At 34.3% G+C, this 21590-nt stretch overlaps 1 long non-coding RNA gene across 11 annotated transcripts in view; it reads right to left on the bottom strand.

The window, feature by feature from the left end:
- Positions 1 to 21590, bottom strand: part of LOC148022002 (uncharacterized) — a 33300-nt gene that overhangs the window by 9366 nt on the left and 2344 nt on the right. For 7 of the 11 annotated variants that reach the window (XR_015694444.1, XR_015694442.1, XR_015694447.1 and 4 more), the window contains 2 exons: positions 19562 to 19633; positions 13165 to 17259 (listed from right to left, as the gene is read on the bottom strand). This is a non-coding gene — a long non-coding RNA (uncharacterized LOC148022002). Of the gene's footprint in view, positions 1 to 13164; positions 17260 to 19561; positions 19634 to 21590 lie in introns of those variants that run through there. The other 4 variants (XR_015694448.1, XR_015694443.1, XR_015694440.1 and 1 more) reach the window with 2 other exon arrangements.

Genomic DNA, 21590 nt, shown 5'->3' with positions numbered 1-21590 from the left:
AACTGGCCTGACATTATGGTTTTGGTATTTGGCTTTCATTATTTAATGAAACCATTTGACTAGTCATTAGCATAACATTAAGAGGAGCCAATAGCATGGGCACATTATATGTTATGCTTCCTCTTCCATTCGAGTTACTCATAGGTGTACTAATCGCACCTTGATTTCTGTTGGTCAATGCCAAATTATTTCCTGGACGTAGACTCAAATTTGGGTTTATCCTAAATGAATAAGCCACTTGTATGTGAGACTCTACCTCTTCTACTTGTGTAATAGCAATGTATATATCAGCAAGAGCAACACTACTCAACTAGACTTGGATATTGAAGTCTAATCCATGTGAAAAGTATTGTAATTGGACAACAAGTAGAATAGTAATAGAGGTTTGCAATTTATGAAACACCTCCTTCAGTTTCTTGTCATATGCTTGAGCATTCTCATAGGGCTCTTAACGTATTACATTCAAAACATGTAGCCAATATTGACCACCTCTATCAGGGACAAACTCCTTCAAAATTCCGCAAAGAATAAGTCAATCATGGTTATGATCCCGCCTTCCAAGCCATGGTACCACATTGTAGCTCTTCCTTTTAGAGTCATGTTGAAAAAAATCATGAGATGTCCTTCCTCTTAATTTCGGTAATTGAACAGTAATTTTTGAAACTCGCTATTGTGGAGCTCCACATCTTCTCTATTAACCCACTAAAGATGGGTAGAGAAAACCCTAAGGCTGGCAAATCCGATGTTCCTACTACAAGTATTACAATGGGTTGCACCATCATGTGATGATTAGGCTTTCTCTAGAGATTTATATCGGTGAGGTTACATTTCCACTCAAAGTAGATTGACTTTTCAAAGAAAAGGAAAAGCTATTGTTTTCTCCTCCCCCTAAGGGACTGACCGAGATATTGATCGGATCAATAAGACCTCTCTTTCTCAAGGATATTGGACTAGTACACCTAGGAAAATATCTCCTAATGATTTCATCTTGATGTCTAGTCCTTTTAGCTATTTGTTGCTATTGAATCTTCATTTGATGGTGTATACAGGAAATAATGAATCTATTTCAATACTATTTAGTATAAATTGACTGACTATTCCCTATTAGCCAAGATTCAAAAACGGTCACCTATATATGGCTCCTAGTAAATGCACCAGGTGTCAAGACCTAAAATGACCCAACACTAGCTTTAGGGCTCTAACCGAGCCTCCTATACTACTATCACGGCCTCATAGCTAGGAGTGTCTGGAGGCTATACACTACTCGAACTAAATCATGCATTTGTATCAATTTGTAATCTACCATTTTCCTTCCCAACTCCAACAAAGAAAATATCTAAACATAAAAGTGATCAACACCTCGATTCACACACACAAAGAGCTCCCCTCAGCAGAGTGATGTGGTTCCTACGGCTCTCCTATAACCCAGGGATCGACCCCAGGATGTGTTGTCTTATAATAGAAAACAAACATAATAAAGTCATCTCATAATATAAAGGTAATGATCCAAGAGATTTTATATATTTCTCACTTAATCCACTTTCCAAGATATCGCACTACCTTATAGTAAAGGAAAATCTTACACTCTCAACATTGGCCATTACTACCTAGACATACAATTGTAATGTATCCAATAATTTATCTTATGATACCATATTAAGATTGTATATGCAAAGTGCATGACACTCTAAGCTCAAATAACTTAACTAAAAACCAAATAATATGAAGTGCACAAATAATCTTTTCATGATTTCTTCCTACTAACGTCATGTTGCGTTGCTGAGAAACAACACGTGCTAACCCATGCTACAACTAAACTCCTTAAAACTTATAATAAACCACAGCCTATATGCTAAGATATTTTAAAAAAACCAACTTAATCAAATAACTTTTCATTTCAAACCCACACCTTCTATCATTTATGTTTTGCTTGCTTATACAAATGTAGGAAGATTTCGTGAAAATTTTCTATAGAAACAAGCTCTAAACATGTACTTTAACATATAAATAAAAACAAACTAAGGTAAACTCTCATGATTTACCTTCATTACACAATCACAAATATTCTTCTAATTTTTTTATACTTTTTAATGCACTAAAACTAAATTTTTCTAAATTTTTTTCTTTATTTAACTATTTTTTATAAATTTTTTATACTATTATCTTTTTTTAGTTTTCTAATTTGTATATCTCATATAAATTATAATCTATTAATATATTCGTTTTCATACCATACAAATATCATTTGAGTCTCAAAATCCAAGAATGTCATTTTTCATTAATTCTTGTGTTTCAAATTTTACAGTTTTATTGTGTTTAATATACAAAAAGAAAAACGAATGAAATTTTAAAATTTTAGACATTTGCAACCATCTTTTCATCATAAGCACTAATGATTTTTCATTAATTCTTGTGTTTTAAATTTTACTATTTTATTGTGTTTAATATACAAAAAGAAAAAAATAAATTTTTAAAATTATAGACATCAACAAACATGTTTCAACCATTTGCAATCATCTTTTCCTTATAAGCACTAATGATTCATCATAAAAATTAAATAAAGATTGCTTACTCAAAAATTGACATACGTATGTCTCGTACCTCAAGAAAATGGAGCAATTGATACATCCAAATTACCTAATCTACTTGCCATTACACTTTCAAACCATCATCCATCACATTGATTCGCCAAATTAGCCCTCAGATTGACTCGTCGAATCCGCCCTCTCTCTCTCTCTCTCTCTCTCTCTCTCTCTCTCTCTCTCTCTCTCTCTCTCTCTCTCTCTCTCTCTCTCTCTCTCTCTCTCTCTCTCTCTCTCTCTCTCTCTCATAAATAGCCATATGAACAAGAAACAAGGAGAGAGAAATAGGAGAGAGAAAGACTAAATTTTGACCTTTTGAATTACTACATCATTCCTCGCAAGGATTGGAGCAATGGAGAGTGAAAAAAATTGTGGATCTTAGACCTAAGAGGAGAAAGATGATTGCAGTTGAAAAAATATCAAATTTTTAATGAAGAAAGGGATGCAAAAAAAAGGCCCCCCATGTCATATGAAATTTATGGCTTTTCTTTCTTCTTAATGACCATTAAGCTTTAACTCCTAAATTACCTAGTTCACATTTTGGCTTTTCACACTTGTCCAAAGTGGTTCCAATCCGATTGGAGAGGCAAACTGTGTTAGAATTATGATCTGATTGTACAGGCATCTTTCTTGCATCAAAATCTATCACCTTAGCCTCCGTCGCATACTTTCCAGCTTCTAGATCTAGTATAATTGCTTCATAACATCAAACCTTGTAGCCATCAAATGGGGGGGATTGAGGAATGGACACTTGTGTTGAATTTCTAGCATCAAAATGCTTTCAGGATCACTATATTAGGAAATTTAAATATTCTCATATAGTTTGAAAATTCCCAATATAGTTAATATTTGGCCACATGATTGAATCTTGTCCTCTTACTTAAAAGTGGAATCTACCCTAATTACTATATAGGTTGTCTTTTCAAGTCCCACTTTGAAGCATAGGTTAAGATTTAGCCATATGGTCAAACCTTTGCCCCTTATTTGAAAGTGGGACTTGGGAGATTCCCAAATTCTCTAATATGGTGTTTAGAAACACTCTAGCTCCTTGATCCATAATCGTTTCATTTTGCACCCAAAATGCCTCTTTTGCGAGTCTCGGGCTTCTTTTGCACTTGAATTTTGACTTAAAAATTTGATCTCATATCCCCACCTCTAGTCACTATCTAAGCAACAAGAAAAGAAGTTTATATTGAAGCAAATAAAGCCTCCTAAATTCAATAGTGAGGTATCCAAAATAGAAACCAATATGAAAACATGGATAGAACAAATGGAAGACTAATTCTTTGCTATTAGGATGAGTTAAGGTGATTAGGCTATGATTACCCAATTTAATCGCATCAAAAAAGCCTATCTTTGTTGGAAACATTAGTACCACAACAAAGTCATCACACGAAAACCGCCCAAACCTGAGAGCTAATGGAAGCAATTATTCAAAGAATGTACTTATCCCCATCTTACCAAATTGAAAAGATGGACAAATTCTTTAGCTTCAGGCAATAAGGTCTGATAGCGGAGGATTGCTATTTCCACTTTGTTACCCTCCGAAAGTATGCCCCCAATATGATAATAATGCAATAGGTTGCTCATTTTTTTCAAAGCTTGAATCCACCATTGAATGGGTAATTAAAAGCCACAAATCCTTCTAACCTCAAGGATGCTCTACAACAAGCTCGGCCTTTGGGGGACTCTCATCCTAGATGCACTTTTTGGGCTACAACCACATTACTTCAAGTGCAACCAACCAATCCACTTTTGACCCTAATGTCCTACCAAGAAAAACAACACCAATGCAAACCTCCTCATAACACCCTAGGAAGGGGTAATTCGATAGCCAGGGGTGAGGATGAGGGCAGGATGAGATGTGAGTGGTTGAGCTTGTTTCCTACCTAAAGAATAAGAAAAAGAACCTACAATTTACAAAGAAATGGAAAGAGACATCATCCATGTAGGCATCAATAATTAAGAGGCTAGATGCCAATATACTATCATGCAAGTGCCTACGCATCACCAAGATAAATCTTTCAAATTCTCATTAGTTGTGCTACTCACTCCTTCACGTCTCCTAAGTGTATGAAGAAATTACAATTAGAATCCAAATTTGTTAGAAAACTCATAGTTGAACTAGAAAATGGTAAATAAAGTCTGTTCAACTGAAATAGTCAAAAACACAAAACTTCACTTAGGAAATCAATACGCAAAGGTGAACTTTTGAGTTTTGTTCATAGGAACTATCAAAAGATAGAACTTCACTTAGGAAACCAACATACAAAGGTAAACTTTTGAGTTTTTCCCTAGGAACTTATGACTATCTGATAGGTATAGATTAGCTAGTCCCTAACCACGCAAGCGTCTATTGTGGGGAAGGAAAGATTAACTTTAATGACATCAAAGGAACCTATGGTGTAGAAGGAACCTTAGTCTAGGCTCATGGAAAGGCAAGAAAATGCAATTTGACAAAGCCAACTGACTAATTGAGGATCTAAGAAGAGGACTATCTATCTCTCTTATCAAACTAAGTAAGAGAGAACCATCCCCGGACCCTAAAATACCTTCATGGCTTAGCAAATACACTTATAAGTTTCTTGAAGATCTAATGAAACTACCCCCTAGCTATGAAGTAGATTATGAGATTAAGTTAACCCAAGAGCCAAACCAATTGTAAAAAGACCCTATAAAATGTCCATTCCTGAAGCCATTGAGCTAAAGAAACAACTCAAGCAACTCTTAGAATAAGGATTGATCCAACCTAGCAACACACCTTGGGATGCCCCCATGCTTTTCCAAAAGAAAAAAGAGGGAATCCTATGGCCTTGCATTGATTATCACATATTGAATTCGATCATCATCAAGAATAAATATCCCATGAACTGATAAGTAGCTTGATAGGCTTCAAGGAATAAAAATACTTTCAAAAATTGACCTAAGATTAGGGCACTAGCAAATCTGAGTAAATGATGAGAATCTCCTAAAGACTCCTTTTAACACTAGATATGGTCATTTTGAGTTCATAATTATGTCTAATGTAACTAATGCTCTAGCTACTTTCAACAAATTAGTACATGAAATTTTTAGGCCTTACCTTAGAAAACTCATTCTTTTTTTCTTCAATGACATCTTGGCTTATTCCGAAGAAGAAGAAGAAGACCATCCAAACCATCTCTAAATTGTCCTTGAAACCTTGAGGACAATTAAGCGCTATGAAATATGGAGTAAATGTGTCTTCTTCAAAAAGTATATCGAGTACGTAGGCTTCATTGTCTCAACCAAATGAACCTTAATTAATCCATCCAAAGTAAATGATGTCCAGGATTGGCCAACTCCACAAATTGTGTAAGAAATCAAGCGATTGCTAGGGCTCACAGGACAAATGATACCACATCTTAATAAAAGATTATGCTCTCACTACACCCTTGATTGAACTTCTCAAGAAGATGACCAAGATAGTGTGGACTCCTATTGAACAAGAGAGCTTTGACAAGGTAAAGGTGTGTCTCACTATTGCTCCAATATTGAAGCTCCCCAACTTCTCTAGTGAATTTAAAGTCATCATTACTGATACTAGCATAATGAATGTGGGTTGCATACTTCTCAAGAGGATTGACCCATTACCTACTCTTCCCAAAAACTTAAACCATATGAGAAGAGTTAGTGTTACTCATGATTTGGATCTACTAGCAATCATTTGTACTCTCAAACTTGGGTACCACTATCTAATTGTCCGTAGATGCACCCTTATCACTAATCATCATAAGGACCTTAACTAGATTTTTACTCAACCAAATCTCAACATGAGGCAAGGAAGATGGATCGAAGTTCTACAAGAGTTGACTTTGAGATCCAATACTACTCTGGAAAAGAAAATGTGGTGGCTAATGCTCTCAGTCAAAAAGTCTTCATGAATGCCCTAATAATTGAATATCCTTAAAGACAAGAAAGCCTCACAAATCTCATCTCAATACCTAGCATTAATGTAGTGATTGTTAAAGCCCCTAATGATCCAACATAACTAGAGATCAAAAGGATTATCCGTCTAGAGAAAAAGACCCCAAAGGATAAAGCCAAATTCAATAATTATCTTGTTCAAGTTGAGTTGTTATACTATCAACAAAGGCTTTATGTACCCAAAAGTTGGAAGTTGATGGAAAAAAATTTGTGGGAAGCGCATGACAACCTTGTGACTAGACATCTGTGTTGAGATAGCAAGCTCATCGCGTGTAGACATTGATAATAAATGGGTCTGCATATCTACACTTAGCACATCAGTGGTCATAATGATTCTCACATGGCCACTAACTTATCACTTATTACATTTAGTTTGTTGCACCTACCTACAGTTGGCATAGTTATAGTGCTAGTCAATTAGTATAGTCAATTATGCACGGTTTGACTTAATAGGCTACTTTTCTTTATATTGTATCTTATCTATACTTTGTGTATATTGTATTGTGTATGGAAGAAGAAGAAAAATTGGCAAGAAAATGGTTTGGCCTCCATATCTCTTCTTGTGTTCTTAAGTGAGCTTCCTCTTATGTGCATGGTGTGTGTTTGGTGCAGCAACTCAAGCAAGTCCCCCCACCATAGAATTCTTGATACGATATTAGAGCCGCCCCATTGAAAGAGGTTGATTTTTAAGGTTCAAGTGAAGGAAAAGATATGAGGATTCGAGCAAGCAAGCAATGTGTAAAAAGCTCTCCTATTGTTCAACTCTTTCTCTTAGGTAGTGCTTGTGGGGGCATCGGAAGCAAGGTAGAGCAAAAATCTTAGATTGATGTGAGATTTGATGTGCAAGCAAAGCACTATATATTCTACAAAGAAGTCATGAGAGCTTACCCGCTACTTTATTGGCATTTGAGGCTATTCCAAGCCCCATTTTAGATATGCAAGATTACGAATAACAATTTTAGGACATACTATAATTTCGACTATGTAAGTGGATGCATAGGTTACAGATTTCGAATTTGTAAGTTTTGAAATGTTTGCCAAAAAGTAAACATAAGTTTTACCTACAAATAGGTTGCAAATTATATGTATTATTGAGCAATCAAGTGAAAAAGGTTGATTGATGTATTATTATATACTTGTTGTGAAAGATTGTAGAAGACTTTCTTATTGTTTTGTATTATTCTTGTGATAATGGCATAGAACAGTGGTAATCCCATCATTGAGAAGCTAAACAAAAATGACTACCGATTATGGAGTTTCATGTGATAAACTACCTTATTGAAAAATGCCTTAACTAATTCGTTTTAAGTAAAGAAAAGAAGCTAGAGCTTAGTAACCCTACGATTGTTGATGAATTAAAGGTGTGAAAAAACTAGAATGCAAAGGATAAAAAGGTGATACATTAGCTATCTGCAATCATTGATAATACTATACTAGGGTTAATCAAAAATGTGAAAACTTCACATATATCTTGGATAATTTTTAAGAACTATACTAGGGTATATCAAAAATATAAAAACTTCACACATATCTTGGATAATTTTCAATAAGGCACGAAAAGATTCAACTCAAGCAAGAGTTGGATACTTTAAAGAAAGAAAAAACGTATGTCAATAGTTTATTTTGAAGGTGAGGAGTATTGTAGATACTTTGGTAGCAATTGATGTAATGCTTGATGACGATGATTTGGTTTCAACTACTTTGGGTGGCCTTAATAATGAGAAGACCTAAAAATCATTTGTCACTTTTGTATATATACAAAGCCATTTTCATATTTTGATGAGTTGGTCTCTCTCGTGATCACTAAGAAGAGATCACAGTATAGGGTGAATCATCTAAAAGTAGTAAACAAGTCTAAGCTTTTTACTCAAGTTCAAGAAGAGAACATGGCAGATTCTCTTCAAGAGGCCATGTTATGAGATGTGCTGGTGATAATAAGCAAAACAAGTTAAATCAACAATTCGATGAAATATAAGTTTCAAGAGGCCATGGAAACTTTAAAGGCAAGGGAAGCTCTAAAGAAAGAAGTTGATGGTAGAATGGAGATTTTGAAAAGAAGTAGATGAAAAAATGGAGATTTTAAAAATTCTAGTATTATTTATCATTATTGTGGCAAAATATGACATATTATAGTCCATTGCTATGCTAAGAAGAATGATATTCATAATAGTAAATTGTAGTAAGAAAACTATTCATCATCTTTACAACAAAATGAAGACAAAAATGAGTGTATGTTTATTATGTAACATATTATGAATGTTATTATAGAAAATGGAATACATGATAATGTATGGTATGTCGATTCATGTGCATCTAATCATATGATTAGTCATGCTAAATGATTTGAAGAAATAAAAGATTTATAAAATCTAGGTTATGTACAAATAGGTGATTATTCATGCTATCCAATTTCACACATTCAAAAGATTCTCTTATCATTGTATAATGGCCAGACAAAGAGTCTGTCAGATATATTACAGATGCCATTAATCACAAAGAATTTAGTGTTCATTGGCCACATAGTAGAGCAACGATTACTAGTTCAATCTAATGTAAAAGGTTGTTTTATAGAAGACTTTAATGATAAGTGTAGGTTAGTCGCAAAAGGAAGTAGAGTTGATCGCATGTTCACCTTAGTGCTAGAATTTCCACTATGAATATTGACACGTATGCTAAAGGAAAAGGAGTGGTTGCAAACATTAAAACATGACAAACATATTGGACATGCAAATGTGCAAAGGCTAAAATTAATATAGTCTAAAGATTTGGTTACAAGGTTGCCTCCTTTTAGAGTTACAAAATTTTATAAAGTGTGTGGAGCATGTCAATTTGATATAAGCAATCAAGACGACCTTTTTTGCATAACAAAGATGTGAGTAAAAATACTTGATATTATATATACATATGTTTGGGAACCTACACAGAACATATCTCTTAGTGGTAATATATTTTATTATATTTATTGATTATTATTGAAAAAAGCTATGGATATATTTCACGAAGAAAAATAGTGATGTATTTGAGCACTTCAAAACTTTCAAGGCTGCTATTAAAATAAAAACAAGCTTGAAAGTTAGGTAATTGAGATTAGATAGAGAGGGAGAGTACCTCTCTAATGAATTTAGTGACTTCTTGAGGTCTCAAGGGATAAAGAGATAGTTTACTTATAAATATACCCCACATCAAAATGGGATTGCAAAAAGAAAAATAGACATATTGCAAAAAGTGACATAGACATTGATGGTTGAAAAAAATATATCAAACTTTTTTTTTTAAAGCTATTTATACTACTGTCTATATTATGAGCAAAACTCCCACATTTACAAGTCATGGGATGATCCCCAAGGAATGCTTTATAGACAAAAAGCTAAATATGTCACACTTGAAAGTGTTTGGTTATATTACATATATTCATATGCCAAATGAGTAGTGAAAGAAGCTTGATCCAAAGATTGAAAAATGTATTATGTACAAAAGAAAAAGCAAGAATCGCGGAGCCTTAGTGGACCAAAAATGCCATCTAGTACTACATCTACAATTAGTCCTTGGTCTAGAGAAAACTAAGGAGTAGCCCTACATCTTCAAGTGTATCTACAAGTATTGTAAGTAAAGATAAAGGAAGTAAAAAGTGTCAGATGATAATGATCTATATATTAGTCATTAGGGATTTAATAAAGATTCCAATGGTTCAAAGAGTTTGGATGATGAGCTTGTTGATATTCCTTCAATCATCAAGACGTTAGGTGTATAGAGAGTACATGATGGTAATATAAAGGCTCCACTAAGTAATCCAATGGTATATAGGTCTAGCAAGATCAGATACCCTATTAAAAGATTTGGTTTTGAAGATTATGCAACTCACTATTATGCTTATATGGTGAAGGTGATTGAGGATGTTGAGCCCACTTGTTTTGAGAATGTTGGTTGTCGTGCTCATTGGGATACAGCAATGGATGAGGAGATGAATGCATTAGAAGTCAATAAGACTTGGGATCTAGTACCATTTGCTAAGGACAATAAAGCTATTGGTGATTGTAAGCGGATTTACAAAACCAAGCATAATGCAAATGGTTCTGTTAGTAGATATAAGGCTAGGCTAGTTGCAAAAGACTATGCTCAAACATATGGTATAGATTATGAAGAGACATTCAATCCAATTGCTAGGATAGCAATTGTTAGATACGTGATTGCTTTGACAGTAACCAAAGGTTTGAGTTTGTAACAAATGGATGTCAAGAATACCTTCTTGCATGGTGAATTGTAAGATGTATATATAGAGAAACTACTAGGTTACGAGGATTTAAAGCATCCCATATATGTATGCAAGTTGAAGAAGGCACTCTATGGGCTAAAGCAAGTACCTAGAGCATGGTCTAACAAGATCGAATAGTATCTTATCAATATTGGATTTTATATTTCTGATATTAATCACTCGCTTTATGTAATAAAGGGAGATACATGCTTGGTCATCATAGTCATCTATATAGATGACTTGATTATTATAGATGATAGTGATAGTGAAATTGTTGAAGTTAAAGATTTTTTGAAAATGAAGTTTGAGGTGAAGAATTTTGGTGAGCTAAGGTACTTTCTTAGTATTGAGATGATCAAATGTGATGATGATATATGGCTATCCCAAAAGCAATATGACTTAGATATGTTGTCCAAGTATAGTATGACAGTATCTAAGCCTCTTTCAGTGCCATTAAAACAAGATGTGAAGCTGAGTGCTAATATTGGAGATGAGATAGAAAACTCTACTATGTTTAAGAGGATAGTAGAAAGTCTAATTTACATGACTATCACAAAGCAAGATTTGAGTTATGTTGTTGGCCATGTCAATCAGTTTATACAAATGCCTAGAAAGCCTCATCTGAATGCAGTTAGACACATATTGAGGTATGTAAAGTCCACTTTGTATTATGAACTTTTATATGAGCCAGGTAAGGATATACATATGTTTGGATATAAAGATGCAGATTGGATTGATAGCATATCTAATAGAAGATCTAGTAGCGGATTCACGTTTTTCCTTGGTAGTGCAGCAATTACATGAACCAGCAAAAAACAACATGTAGTTGCTTTATCAAGTATAAAGGCCAAGTATAGAGGTACTAATATGACAACATGTGAGATGCTATGGATGTAAAAGTTATTGAGTGATGTGGATGTGCAGGGAGATGGCCCAATTGTCATTCATTGTGACAACATGAGCAGCATATAGCTAGCTAGAAATCGAGTGTTCCATGCTAGGATAAAACACATTGAGATGCATTACCACTTTGTGAGAGGGAATGTGCTTGCATAAGACATTGACTTGATATATGTTAGTACACATAATTAGATAGCTATACCTTGTATAAACACTTCAATGTCTACCCTTCTTCCTCATATTGATAATGTAAGCCTTCAAGATGAGCCAAAAATATAAACACAATGGAGAGCTATACCTTAACGGATGATGACCATTTAGTCTTCTCAATAACCTTAGCACTTCCAACCTTAAATATTTACTCTAATGCCTTCTTGGACAATAGCACCTCTAATACTTGAGCTCCCAAGCTTTAGTAGCTATGGAAGTTTCCACAATCTCACAACCTATAGAAAAGAGGCTATGATACCATATTACAAAACATGGTTTACACAAGAGAATGAGAGTAGACTACAAGAATGGAACCATAATGCCATGAAAGAGGATTTGATTGAATTTGATGGTTGCAAATGCATTGTTTTATAGCCTTTTAGTTTGGATATACGCCTCTGGCTATGCTTATAGAATATTATACTTTGTCATGTGCTTGTAGCACTACCTCTAGCACCATACACTTTAACAAAAAAAGGACACATGGCCTATGCCCAATGTCTATTCATGAAAGGTAAATTTGGGGAGTAATTCCCAATTATACAAACAAGGTTATGGATTAGTCATAGAATGCATGCTTGCCCAAATCCCACAATTGTGGCTTTAACAATTAAAGCCCTCTTTTTTTAATAATTACTATTAATTATCCATGAAACAATTTATTGTTTCCAAGAAATAGAAAACACCAACTTTTCAACTTGGATCACACCCAAAATTTACTATTCGTAATGTCAATTTCCCTAGAGGCTATTGAAAATTTTTTAAGGGAAAGACACACCAATTGTATTAAGAAACAATACTCTTTACTATTCATAAAATCCCAATAAGAACAAATCATTAAATTTTCTAAATAGGTTATCAATGCGCAAAGCTACTTGAGAGAAAGTGGTCAATGCCAAAATCACCATAAAGAAGTATTGATACTAACTCCCTCTAATATTAAATGTTTGACCATGGAAAAAAGAAAAAACCAAAGATACTATTAAGAAGTGTTACCAAGGGTTATTGCAATCCAAAGTCATACATTTCATTTTATATAGACAACATACAAGAATCAACATGAAGTAATGCAACCTGGATCCAAGAGAATCACTATAATGATCCAATGCAAATTTAGCTCACCAAGGAAGAGATGGTCTTAAAAGGAAAAAAACAACTTTAAAATACTTTTAGAAGTTTCAAGGATTAATTGGATGTTTTTAAGATAGAAAAGCTTGTCCTCTTTTTTTTGGGTTGGGGGGGTTGGGGGGTTGGGGGGGGGGGGGGGGGGGGATATGTTTGGGGTATGGACCTTCACAAGACTTCAAATCATAACCTATCATGAGGCACAAACATGACACAATGGAAAGGCAAACAAGATATATCAATAAGGAATAATTTGTATTCATAATAGAAAGATACAACATTGAGACACATCTCAGGACTATACCCTTATGAGATTGCATATATAGGGATTCACCACGAGGTCTAGGGAATCGCATCTAGAAGCACAATCCAAGTAAAGTTTAAGTGACTACTACTCCCTATATAGATACATATATAGGCAATGCCATGGTTTACCTACAAAGACCTTACACCCACCTCCTCTTAATGGATTACTATCCTCAACAATCTAAGGGTGGTTTTCTTGACTCATTCCAAGGTCTTAACATAGCTCATTCTATCAAGTTGGTCAACGTCTACCAAGTGACTCATTCGTAAGGTCTTAACACTATTTTCTATCAAGTTGGTTAGTGTCTATTATGCTTCAACTTAGGAATCTTAACACAAATTTTTCTATCAAGATAGCTAAGGTCTACCCATCTAGACTTAGTTCTTTTATTCTTTTTCATTTTAATCCACCCTTAACTCAATTACATTTGAGAAATGGAGACTTTGTATTCTTAAATTTATTTATCTTGGTGCTTATGGCTTTGCATGACTCAGTTCTTTTATTCTTTTTCATTCTAGTCCACCCTTAACTCAATTACATTTGAGAAATGGAGACTTCATTTTATTTATCTTGGTGCTTATGGCTTTGCATGCCAAGCCTTATAAGCATAATCCCAAGTTGCCACACTATCGGGCTCAAGGCATAGTGGCTCAATCGGTGTCATGTTGTGCCACACCTTACGGGAGGAAATCCATTGGATTGCTCCTTATGGAGTTTCTCCCTTTCTTCTTGCCTTTGCCTTGGGCCCTAGGGACTTGGGTCTCTTGGTTTGTTGGCCAAGACAATTTTCCCTCATTGCCAAGCCAAGTACTTGGGTTGTTTTTCTTGGCCTCTTCATCAAATCTTTCTTGCTTGCCTTGAAATTAAATAGATTGGTTGATTCAACTTGCCTTTTTGCAAGAAAGGTGCGGACTTGGTGCATGGCACCTCTTTGTCTCTTCTTAGCTTCATTTGGAGTTGAAGCACTTTGGGGTTTATGGACTAAGTCATCACACTTAAACTAGATTTGGGATTGCAAAAGTAGAGATGAAGTATTTGGGGTGATGCCCCCATTTGGAGTGCTTGGCATGTCACAAACCCATTGGATCATGATAAACCTTACACTGCTTGTGGCCTAAATGTTGAGATCTCAATCTTTACTAACATTGAGTATGGTCCCAACAAGTTCCATAGTCCAAAGACGTTCACCTTAAGAGTGAGTTGAAGAGTTCTCCACGGCTCCACTAGCAAGGTTCCCTTCCATGGTTCCCTTCCATGGTACTAATTCAAACCATATTGCAAGCACTCCCTTGTATTCTCCCTTACTTGAGGCTTTATCCTTTGACTCATTCTGTGTAAGTTCATAAGGATTTTCCTCTTTAAGCTCAAAGGCTAGCTAATGACTCCATTGTTGTAGTACACTTGGTTCTTACTTTGACCAAATTTGGCTAGAATGGGATGTGGCCTTGGACCGAAAGCAGGGGTTGCTTCAACCTTAGCAACAAGTTTAGCTTGGGGGGTTTTGAAGGCATCCTCATTTTCATTCCACATCTTGACTCTAGCAACTTGCCTCCATTCTTGGCATTTGGTTTCACCTTCTTCTTTTCTTATTCTCATTCTCATTTCTCCATTTTTTCTTCTTTTCTTATTCTCATTCTCATTTCTCCATTTTTTCTTCTTTTCTTATTCTCATTCTCATTTCTCCATTTTTTCTTCTTTTTGGCCTCTATTGTCTATGTCTATCTTTTGTTCCTCTTCTTTCTTCTCATTCTTACCTAAGCCTAGCTCATATTGTATCTTTTCTTCTTTGACCTTGATATCTAGATCGATCTTGTCTTGCTCTTCTTTTTCTAAACTATCTTCTTCCTTTGGCTTCATAGCTCTCCACACTCTTTCTTCTAGCTTAGCTTCTCTATCTCTTTCTACTTGCTCATTCTTCTTTCGATCTTTCTTCTTATTTTCTTCTACTTTCTCAATCTTTTGTCCGTCTTTTATCTTCTTCCTAATTAACACTACTTACTCTTCTATCTCGTTTCTTATTTTCTCATCTCATCTTTTCTTCTATTTTTTCTATGGCTCCATCTAATAAGTCTTTTTCTTCTTCTTTCCTATCATCTTCTTCTATCTATTCCAATAGTTTCATGATTCTCTCCTTCAACTCTCTTTCTAGTCTATCATCATTAAACTAAGTTGGGATGCTTTGTTAATGGGGCTGGGGTTGTTAGGGTCAAGGTGTTCCAAGATCTAGGTTGAGCTCATCCTTGCCTTTTTTTTTCTTCTATGGATTGTTGGGATAGAGATGTTCCAACATCTAGACTGAGCTTTCATCTCCCTTTTCTTTTTCTTTTCCTTCTAGCTCTTCCTCCTCCTCTTCTTCTTTTCCTAACTTCTTTTCTAAGGTTGAAGTGTTGGCTCCATACAACGAATACCCTACCAAGGTGCTTTCACCCTTCCATTCCCGTCTTCTAAGCCTAACTCCTCATCATCATCTTCATCAAAGGCATCATGTGTCTCAAAGGAGAGTGCCAACTTAGCCTCACCCTCACCCTCAATATCAACGAGCAAAGGTGTTTCAAGATCAAGATTGAGCTTCCTTCCCCTTCTCAAACTCTCTCTCTTTTAAGATTGATTCTTTTTCAAGCTGGTGCAACTTGTGGGTACATGAGCTCACCCTTCTCACATGTCCATTTATCTTCATCTTCCTTTTGTATCCCAACTCCATCATAATGTTTTCTACCTTTAAACTCACATCCATTCGTCATCCTTCTACCTTCACATGATACTCTATCCTTTCCTCTTCTTCTTGAGCTTCTTTCAATTGGCATTCTTCAAGGTAGGGGTAGTCAATGTAATGATTCTCTCCTTCCAAGTAACAATCAATGGGAAAATCTTTAGAGTAATGGTATCATATTGTAGAGGTATTGATCTTCAAGATAGCCTTCTTGATAGTAATCTTTGGGATAGTGGTTGAGGTAGTAGAAATCAACTCCTAGTTGCATGTATTCTTCTTCTTCTTCTTCTTGGGGACAAGGTGTTCTAAGATTGAGATTGAGCTCATCCTCTACCTTGTCTTTTTCTTTATCATCTAATTAAAAACATTTTCTCTTCTATCACTTGCTTTTCATTTTCTTGGCTATTTTGTACTTACAAACTTAGACTCTGTGTGTGTACATGCTTTGATGGTGTCAAAAGGTAATTAAATATGCCCAAAAGGTTCTAAATGCATTTAAGGAGGTCATGTGAAGTCAAGTGGCTTCACATCACTCTTCTTGTTTAAAGAAATTTCTAGTTATTATGTCTATGCAATAGTTGGTTATACAATTATGGATACACTAAAAAGCAATGTATGAGAGGTCTGTTATGATAGTCCATAAACTAGGGTTCATTAACATAACTTTAAGGGTCTCCTCTTTTGTATACCATATCTTACTTCTAGTCCCTATAAGACTTGCTATTTATTTATGTAGCATCATATATTAATGAGAATATGTTGTTTGCTTTAATATAAGGCTAACAATTACATCCAATATAAAATTTTAATTACCACATTTTAGAATTTCCATGAATGATGAATAGCACCTCATAGATATACAACAAGAAGCATTGAGTCAATTCTAGGGAGAATTGATATATGAGATATTCAAATTGGCATGCTATAATGATAACACCAAGTTGAATCAGATATCCATGGTTTGGCTAAGTAGTATGTGTAGAAGTAAAGGCAATCTTTTTTCAACCGTAATTTTTAGGATGCAACCTTGTTTAAAATCATTGAGTTGTCAACCCTTTGTGGTTATAAGGAAAATGTCATGATGAACATAGCATAATGAGAAAATATATATGTTATACAAACAAAGAAAGAAAGATGCATAAAATACCCAACCTACCATGCATATTGAGAAAATCTGGGGATTTGGTAGATGTCACATAAAGGAATGTATCCACTGGTTGGATCCCTCCTGCGCACATCATGCAAAGCTCAAAGATCTAAGATCTCAAAATTAAGTCCTATAAAATCTTTTTCAATGACATAACCAATCTCCATGTTCTTGGTTTTTCAAAGTCATTATTGTAAGAACATTTTGCTATTGGTTTTATAGAAATGAAGCATCCCATTCTAAGTTAATAATTTATAAGGAATAGTGGATTTGAGATTAAATGACCATGTATGACCATTTAGACAGTTCATTACTACTGCAAACTAACCTTATTGATTCAAAAGGGAGCTGGTTTCTTTTACTAACACTTCTTATTGAATGTTCTTTTTAAGATATCAAAATTTCTAGGTTGAGAAAATATGTACATGCTAAGATGTAATGACCATCTTACATCATTATTATAAATTACTTATCAAAGTATCCAAGGTTATGATGTTCTTTGGACAAATGTAAACTACAAACTCTTATCATTGATTTTAGTATGGAAAAACATGAAATGGCTTGGAACATTGACCAAGGGTAAATCAACATTAAAAATGAAAACAATGAGAGAACCATTTCAAAATGTGCAATCTTTGTTTATTTACTAATCTTGGCAAAAGGTGTATTCATTGTAGAATAGGTAAAGGTTGCATTATATATGTGAACAACAGAACCCCACGAGTATAGCATAAGTTTGTTTGCTAATTTTCCCATTCATTTGAATATAAATTTCATCTACAAGCCAATAATTTATGGAAATAACATCTTATATATCAAAGGAAAGGGATTTTCTTGTGTTGCACCAAGATTCCAAAGCACTCTTAAAGGGAAATTTCAAAAATGAGATGTAAGAGGATTTAGAAAATCCAAAATGACCAAGAGATTATTATGGCTAAAGAACCTTTCAAGCCATCTAGTTTTTCATACTGAATGGATTCGTAACATTTCTCAATGTCAAAAGATAAGCATTAACAATATTATTGGGGACATTGATGACTAGTTTCATAATGGAGTTGATAATCTAATAATATTAAGTGCATAAGCACATGGTTCAAAAATTTTTGATTAAAGTCACCACACATAGCTTGAAGCATTCCCTTCATGAGTTTAGATCCAAGGCATATAAAAGAGTAATCTCAAAATAAAGAGAGAAGAGTTTGACAACCATCCAAACTCCACCATAGTATATATTTAAAAACTAGTGAACTATAGTATCGTGTAAAAGTATGAAGCTTATCTATACATTAAAAGCATTAGTCAAAACTTATTTGTTTAGCTTAATGTACATAATCTTCTGTGTAGTCATCTTTTAAGTAGGATTTTAATGTTCCTAACTTAAAACCATAGCATTATTATATTTTGAGCCTCCCAAATAATCCCATTATATTATGTGCTTCACTAATATTTATATTACCATGGATTTTCACACAATCAATGAGAAAATGAGTGCTTCAACACAGCATTATACACTATTATCTTCTATATAACTCATGACTGATCCACAACTTCCCCTAGAAGTACAGATATTGTTGTGTAGAATACATTTTACACCTGAAAAATTTCAGGTAAGTACAATTTCAACCTTGTAATTTGTAATGTAATGTTACAAAAGATTATACCAACTTTAGTTCATAGTATATACCCAAATTTAGGTCCCAAAATAAGGTAGTTCACATAACAAAGCTAATGATTACAAGCCTTTTAAATTACGTAGAAAATATTACATTTAGTTTAGTGACTATGTCTATAACTTCAAAAAAGACCCAAATTTTCAATGAATAAAACATTTAAACACTTGATGAAGATAAAAGTGACATCCAAACTATGTTTTGTGAAAAAGCCCACTAAAGCCAAAGATGTGTACTATGTTTCATAAATAATTCCGAACTTTGTTTAGCACAAAGGCATGCAACCACAACCAAATCATAAATTCATTGTACCATTATGATAAAGCAATTCAAGGAAGTTGGCTAATTAATAAGATATAATAGCATCATGTGCTATTATCACATAGTGCTAATTTATAGGAAAAGTGCTTGAAATGATCAAAACATAAATTAATGTATTACAAAAGTGGTTTCAATATTAATTAGAGATTCAACTAATGCTTTAAAGTTTAGAAACATTAGGTAACTGCGACGACAATCAATGATACAATATCATTAGCCAAGCAAAAACTCTTTGCCCAATATCTATGAATATTGAAACCCCTAAAATTTTGAATATGTTGCAATGGCAAAGGCTAGTTAAAAACCAAATTCTAAAATCACACCTAAAATAATCAAGATTTAAAAAACAATTATATTAATATAAAGAAAACATGGGTAGATCATGACCATACCCTTGTGTACTGTCACCAAAAATGGGTAGATCATGACCCCACCCTTGTTATTCATACTCAATCATCCTGCAACTAACAAGAAAATCCAATGTTTGTCTACTTTAGGATTTGATTTAGACGATCATAATGCAAAACAAATTTATCAAACATTCAACAATACCATTAGCTTGCCTATGAATGGATATTTCCAACATGAATTGACCAAATAATGGAAAGTTTCCCAAACGACATTTGATAAAAAAGTAATGCAAATTTTCAACTATAATTTCAAACATCTAATATCTAATAAAAAGCAAGTCCGTTAAGCCTACAAAATGGAATTTAATACTATGCAATTGAACAGAGTACTTGAAATAAGAGACTGTTGAATGCTAGAAATTATTTGCACAATCAACAAATTCTCAGAAGATATATGGTATGATATCCCACTAGCAATGGCTCACCAAGGAAAAAATTGCACAGAAGCAAAAGCTAACTAATAAGAAAAAGTTAAGAATTCAAAAACAAAAGAAACTAGGCTAAATTCATATTCAGTCCAAATTGCCATGGACTCAAAAAATAAGTGACTAGGCTAACCTCATATACAGTCAAAATTTGCCCACCCACAATTTGACAAAGGTAGACCAATGTTCTAAGGGGCAACATATTTTAAAGTGACTGAACATTCAAAGAAAAACTATGCATGCACCAAATCACGACATGGAAAGGGAGGGTGAGGAGGACCCATGTGAGTACTCCTATTAAGAAATTGAATAAATTCACCATAACTAAGAGGTTCTAGAAAGTAGAATTGCAATAACCTTTATGTGCCTAGTGTAAGAGGCATGGTGAGTTACTCCAACATATGTTATGGGAGTATTTGAGAGGTGAGAGGCCTTTAGTCTCTCCTTAATATCTGGATGTAATGTGCTAGGTTCCATGGCAAAATCAATAAAATATCCAAGCTAGCAAATGCTACATAAATCCATCTCCTAGCTACTTACATAAGAGAAAGGGGATAAAGCCACATGTCTACTAGCAAAAGAACAAGTGGCTACATCTATCCAATGTAATGAATAGCATATGCTAGCAATCACTCTATTGAAAGGAGGGTAGAGAAAATATGTAAGCTACTACCCAATATGACAACTAAAGAGATACTAGGAAAGAATAGGTTGTGTGAATTTCATTTGTAACCCCTTATGGAATAATGCAAAGACACTTGTGTAATTCCTTATGCAATTTGTGTTTATCAAGGTTCCCTTCAAGATAGAAAACCTACACACCTAAAAAACAATCAATGCTAACTTTCATTTGCATTTTAGTAAACATTTATGAAACCACGATTTTGTTATTTTGGCATATAATTGTTCATAAAGCCTTTAAGGGCTGATCTAAAAAAAGTAATGATCGTAAAACTATACTTTCAAACGTGTCTACATCATTTCCCCAATGACACCTTTATGATCTCTGAAATCCGTGCATTGTGAAACCACAACAACAATATGACCTTGTGTATAGTATAACAAAACCCACTCTAGTTACATTTTCAAAAAAATGTTTCTTATAAATTTGCCTCAACATAATGAGCTACAAGAATATACCATTCCACAAGGTAGATTATCATGGAGGACCTTTATTGATGTAGTAACAAAACTTTAATAGTGGTGGAAGAACATATGTTACAAGCCTTCCCATGTGAAGGCTTCCGTTTGCATACCCTTCTTTAATGTGAAGGTTTCTATTTATATACCATTGATATGGGCACAAAATGTTATTGTATCAATGCTTGTATAAGATGTTGCAACATAAAGCTAGGATGCATTGCAACTACCCATGAGGGCATCCCATAAGGGTCAAATTTGTAGAGACAACATGAGGGTCATGTTGTAGAAGCTCACTTAGTATGAGTGATTTCCATAAGCTAGACAAAAGCTGAAGTTTGCTAAGTATAATCTACTTGTTAGGGTCATTTGTATTGTGCCCTTATGAATAGCTAAATGAGGAACCTATTTCATGGGTCTCTTGTGTTTTTTTGAAGGTCAAAGCA

This window comes from Lygodium microphyllum, chromosome 17, assembly GCF_053477565.2.
Source record: "Lygodium microphyllum isolate KBCC chromosome 17, Lygodium_microphyllum_v1.1.10, whole genome shotgun sequence".
Classification (NCBI taxonomy): domain Eukaryota; kingdom Viridiplantae; phylum Streptophyta; class Polypodiopsida; order Schizaeales; family Lygodiaceae; genus Lygodium; species Lygodium microphyllum.
The sequence above is the reverse complement of the archived record's forward strand: the minus strand, read 5'-3'. Positions and strand labels throughout refer to the sequence as shown.